At 36.2% G+C, this 6,157-nt stretch overlaps 1 non-coding gene across 1 annotated transcript; it reads right to left on the bottom strand.

Moving 5' to 3' along the window:
* Window positions 1–2,249: 2,249 nt before the first annotated feature.
* Window positions 2,250–2,342, bottom strand: TRNAY-GUA (transfer RNA tyrosine (anticodon GUA)). The gene is made up of 2 exons: window positions 2,306–2,342; window positions 2,250–2,285 (listed from the first exon to the last, which is right to left on the bottom strand). It is a non-coding gene; the product is annotated as a tRNA-Tyr (tRNA).
* Between the last annotated feature and the right edge of the window lie 3,815 nt (window positions 2,343–6,157).

Here is a 6,157-nt window from a genome sequence, read left to right as displayed (position 1 = left end):
TGATGACCCAACTATTCTCCTTATTGTAAGATGATTGATTCTAGAGCTCATTATATATATATGATGCAACTTATTTTATTAAGACAAAACTTCAAAAATGGTCCCTGTGGTTTCCAAAAATATCAAGTTTAGTCCCTAAGTTCAAAAAACCTCATGGATCGTCCCTGTGGTTTTGAAACTTTTAACATTTGGTCCTTCCGGCTAACTCCGTTACCATTTAGCCGTTAATTTAGGGGCAATTTTGTCATTTTACTACACAGGGACCATTTATGAGGTTTTTAATTACTTTTTTTAAAAAAAATAAATAAATATATAATATTTAATATGCAAGGGGTCCCACCCCCTCTCTCTCTCTCTCTCTCTCTCTCTCTCTCTCTCTCTCTCTCTCTCTCTCTCTCTCTCTCTCTCTCTCTCTCTCTCTCTCTCTCTCTCTCTCTCTCTCTCTCTCTCTCTCTCTCTCTCCATCGTCTTCTTCAATTTTCATCCCATATCAAATTTTTTCAAAACCCATCCCAATCTAAGCCACCACCCTACAACCAGTAAATTGATTTGCTTTCTCATTTATCTATACCTTGAAAAGGAAGTGACTTTGAATATTCTATCATGAATTTTGACTAGAAACAGAGGGTAGTAAAAGAGTAAACTGGGTAAAAGCTTTGACGCCATGTCGCTCAGGTTTAACATTGAGATTTGGATCATCGGCAAGTTGTAATAACAAATCAACCATGTCCTTCGCTTCGAATTTCTCTCCGGCGGTCTTCCTCCGTTCATTATGCTCGTCGAGAACATGCTCTAGAAACCGATCGAATTTCTTACTCACAGTCTTCATCCTCTTCACACTGTAAATCCATGAAATCGATCTACGGTATTGAATCACCGATGTTAAAAACACCGTTCAACAGAAACAACTCGTCCGGACTCACCACCGAGTTCGATTCTTCGTCCAAATACCTTTTCCCCAAAACCATCCGTCTAATCACGTTCAAGCTCACCGTCGATAGTAGATCCTTCAACAGGATCTCCTCGCCAGCTGTTACAAAAATGGATTTCACCAGTGAATTCGTCTCCTCCACTCGGATGTACTCGTATGATTCGAGGTGCTTAATGCTACAACTACTCTCAGCTTCCGGATCATCAATCAACGTGCAGATTTCGCGTTTGTGTTATTCACAGGCGGATTAGAAACTGCGTGACAACTTTGAATTCACTTGTGATTTATTAAATTCTGCAATCTATGTGACTAATCAGTAATTGAGTTTTCTGAATTACAGCCGAAATTGGTTGCGATTTCTGATCCTATATCTAAACCGGATCTGAATCGATTTCTTATCTGAAATGTATGCCTAAACTCGATTTGAATCATAAACGGAAACTTCTCCATTCTCCACTATAAAACCCCCTCTAGGGAGGATGTATCCAATTCTAATCTGGCCATTGAACTTGATTTGCATAGCAGGTGTATGTATCAGACTTTTAGAATGGAATGTGTTGTTATGGTTCCTGTTAGAAAAGGATGAAATATGTATGTTTTGCTTAGGTTGGTTTTTAGATGAAGATGAAGATGAAGATGCAGAGGCTGGAATGATTTTTAGGGGCTAACTCAATAATAAACCCAGATTTTGTGTAAGGTTTTTGTTACTGGGATGTTTTTTTAGGAGAGAGAGAGAGAGAGAGAGAGAGAGAGAGAGAGAGAGAGAGAGAGAGAGAGAGAGAGAGAGAGAGAGAGAGAGAGAGAGAGAGAGAGAGAGAGAGAGAGAGAGAGAGAGACCCCTTGCATATTAAATATTAAATATTTATTTATTTTTTTAAAAAAAGTAATTAAAAACCTCATAAATGGTCCTTGTGTAGTAAAATGACAAAATTGCCCCTGACTTAACGGCTAAATGGTAACGGAGTTAGCCGGAAGGACCAAATGTTAAAAGTTTTGAAACCACAGGGACGATCCGTGAGGTTTTTTGAACTTAGGGACTAAACTTGATATTTTTGGAAACCACAGGGACTATTTTTGAAGTTTTGTCTTTTATTAAATTCACAAAACTTGTAAGATGTTCGTTTATAACGTGATTTTTGGCCCAAAAAAGCACGTATAGAGAAAAATTATACTAATTTATATGTGCAAAATTTATATTTATTAAATTCACAAAATTTGTAAGATGTTCGTTTATAACGTGATTTTTGGCCCAAAAAAACATGTACAGAGAAAAATTATACTAATTTAATATGTGGAAAATTTATATTTAAAATATAATTCCGACCTGCCGGATTCGAACCAGCGACCTAAGGATGGCCATTGGCTTGTTGCCTACTACAGTCCTCCGCTCTACCAACTGAGCTAAGGTCGGATCGGTATTTTAAAACCTCTATCATATTATAGTTTAATAAGGCAGCATCTTGGCATTGGTTGATGGCACGAATAGTACTTTTTAGACCCTTTAAACATTTGCCACAGATCTTTGCAAATAACAAATCAATAAAAAATAAAAATATGCCTTTTTATTTTGTTGCATTTAAACCTTATTATTATTGATTAAACTTATTTAGAAACATCATGACATTTACAAATTTCAATCAAGCCTCCACAAATTTCATTAAACTTATTCAAACCCGTGCCAATGACGAATGTGGTTTTTATTAGTTAGGGATTAAAGAATATGGACCCATGATCAACAAGTTTTAAAAGCGTGCCATTCTTTTGTATTTAGGCCCATTTAAATTTTAAGTTTTGAAAGCGTGCCATTCTTTCGTATTTAGGCCCATTTAAATTTCAAGTTTTAAAAGCGTGCCATCCTTTTGTATTTAGGCCTTCTCTAATACATAAAACGAGAGGGGTCGTGGTCTAGGTGGCGGGACCTTCGTGGTCAGGCATGGTCGTGGTCCATAGTGTTCCATCCAATGAGCAACAACAACCGATCAATGCCAATTCTTCCTTTAACCTGTTGACTAGCCGTTGAACGGCTGGAAATTAATTTTTTTTAAATAGGTAAATCTTACCAATATAAACATAACATTTACATAAACACGTACATGCAAACCGTTCATCTATTTATACTCTTTAAATAAATCATATTTATGGATTTCTTTACGAATTTTGATTCAGATGACGACAAAGAATTTATCTCGATGTTCATCAATATTGTGCAACATATACATGATGAAGAACATACACATGTTACGCATACAAGAGTGGTTGTCAATCGTTCGAATGTTGTTTCCGTCTACATAAAGCTATATTTTTATGTATTGGTAAGACTTTAGAGACCCGCTATGATTATTTAAACAAAAACCCAATGTTAGAGGAAGAATGAGTTTTAGTAGTAACAAAAATGTGTGGCTACGTTTAGATATTCTATGTTTTTATTGTATTTTGACTTAAAAAAAAATAAAAAAAAAATGATATGAAATGGTGTTTTAGTGGCAGATATATCATAAGTTTAGTGATTGGATATGGTGATGATGTGACACTTACTACTATAATGGTTAGTGGTGGGCATTGTAGATGAACTTATAAAAAAAATGAATAAAGGAGAAGGAACATTATATAATTGTATTTAATTTTATTAAAACCCTTGTTGACTTTAAATCAATTTTGAATTTCCAACAATATTTTATTTTGGTTTAGGTGTGACAGAAATTTTAGTTTTTCCATTTACAGAAAAAACTAAAAAAAAATGTTCGAAAATAAAAGCTTTTATTTTTTTTTAATCTTAAAAAAAAGAACTTCTAATCCAAAAGCTATTTTAATAACTTTTCCAAGCTTTTAGATTTTTGGTTTTTATCTAATTTTACATATTTAAAAGCTAATTTTAATATTTTGAAAACTATAACTTCCAACTTGCAGCTATTAACTTTCAGTTTTCAACTTACAAAGCTTGTAGGACATGTGCTATATATATAAGGAAGAAGAAGCTTAAACCTTCCTTACAAGGCTTTGCCTATTTCACTTATCAAAATGGATCAAATAATGAGTTAAATTCTTTGGCTTGAATTGTGGTATTGGGTGAGCCAAACTGGGCTTGGAATGATATACTGTCATTAGTCAAACATACCACCTTGGACTGGGACAGTTGAGCTCTTCTAAATGTAGGGTCCATTAGGTGTTGCGTCTTGGGCTCGGTTCGTAGTCCAATTTTGTATCCGGATTGGGCCTGTCCATCCGTGATTTATTTATTAGGGTTTAGTGTTTATAGATGCTTGCATGCATCATTATACGTAAGATTTTGGAGTCGATAATTCACAACAAATACTTTTATCGATTGTAACCCTAAACAGCCTCTACAACGGAAGTTCTTTATTGAGCTCTGATGAGGCGTGAATCTATTGAATCATTCAGCATATTTTGATTCATTCCTGTGTTTGATTTTTCTGTTAGTATTATTGTGATTAACCTGTTCAAGATCTAAACGATCTAAGAGTTTTCCAACTCATCAATTGGTATCAGAGCAGGAGACTGTGTAATTCGTACACATATCTTCTGTGAAAGAAGTGATTAGGGTTTATTCCGCATTCATTGATATTTATTGAGACGTCACTCCATAATTGACGTATCTCATTAATTATTCATCTTGCCCTAATTTTACATATTACAAAGTCTGATCTTATAACAGGTTAAACGATCAAGCATAGACGATTCTCAATCCAATCCTATCAACATCTCTAACAGCATAGGATCAACAACCAAGATTCCAATCCTCTATACTTAAGACTATGAAGTGTGGACGCACCACTTTGAAGATTACGTTATTGGATTTGAAGATAATGGGTATCTGATATGGGAAGCTATCACATCTGGCCCTTTCGCTCATTCAAGCACTTCAAGAATCATTAAAACTCAAAAGGAGTATAATGATCTATTAAAAGATGTGAAAGACGTCGCTCAGGACGAAAAGGAGAAGTTCCAATGCAACATTAAGGCATTGAGACTAATTCGATTCGCTCTTCAATCCGACACGTTTCGATTAGTAAGTTCTTGTGGTACAGCAAAGGAAATCTGGGATCGGCTGCGAGAGCTGTACTCCACAGATGAAGATCTTGAGCACTCAATTCAGACCCTACTTCTCTCTGAATTTGGAGAGTTCAAGCAGAAGCCAGAGGAAGTTGTTACGCAAACATTTGATCGGTTCAATCATCTTCTGAGCAAGATGATCAAACATGACATTGAAAGGAAGCTCATCGAACAGAAGGTCACTTTCATGATGGCCTAAGACCCGAATCGAGAGCAGTTGTGTCGACGGTTAAAGTGCATGAGCAGTTCAAATCGTTTTCTTTGGCAAAACTGGTGGGGATTCTGAAATCCCAGGAAAAGATTGTGTTACAAGAGAAAAGCGTGGTTTCAAACTTGGGTTCTTTGGCGCTTCTGTCCAAAGGTAAGAATGCAGCAGCAGAAGAAGAAGATTTGAATCTAGAAGACTACGATTTAACCGCTGAAGACTATGCTATGATGGTGTCAAATCCAAGAAGATTCATTAAGAAGAAGTTCCCTACCAACAAGAACCGAAATTGACAGGGAAGCTACAGCTCTGAGAAGGTGAAAGAGGAGCCGAAGGTTGAAGAATCAAAGAAAGAAGCGAAGTGTGAAGCTGACTCTGGTGTCAGTTGTTTTTACTGTGGTGGGAAAAATCACTACGCAAAAGATTGCGTGTTGAAGAAGATGGTAGAGAAAGATGAGGAGAAGGATGAAGAAGCAAGTCTCCTGAAAAGACTGGAGGAGATTAAGAGGAAGAAAGCTGTTACTAATCCCTCTATGAATGCTCTTGTTGTGCAGGGTACGGTAGATGATGATGAGTTCGGTGGCGTACAAGTGTGGTCAACCGACTCAGAAGATGATGAAGTGAGAAAGTGTCACACCCCAAAACCGGAACGGCGGAAACGTTCAGGGGTGGATGACGTCATGTCAAGTATCACAACATATGTAGTATAGTAAATAAAAGTACAACAACCATTGCATTAATAGTAATAGTTTTACATGGTTTACATTACAATACATCAAAGCAATACAAGTAGTTATATAGGTGCAGCTTAGCACTAAGCTATCTTCATCAACAGCTCCGGGAATGTACCTGTCTAAAGCTGACCTGAGAATACAAGTTATTTGAAAAGCGAGTATCAACATTTTTACAAATGCTGGTGAGTTCATAAGCATTTAGTGTCATTTTATTCA

Source organism: Lactuca serriola, chromosome 6, assembly GCF_051521515.1.
Source record: "Lactuca serriola cultivar US96UC23 chromosome 6, Lser_US96UC23_V15, whole genome shotgun sequence".
Taxonomy (NCBI): domain Eukaryota; kingdom Viridiplantae; phylum Streptophyta; class Magnoliopsida; order Asterales; family Asteraceae; genus Lactuca; species Lactuca serriola.
The sequence above is the reverse complement of the archived record's forward strand: the minus strand, read 5'-3'. Positions and strand labels throughout refer to the sequence as shown.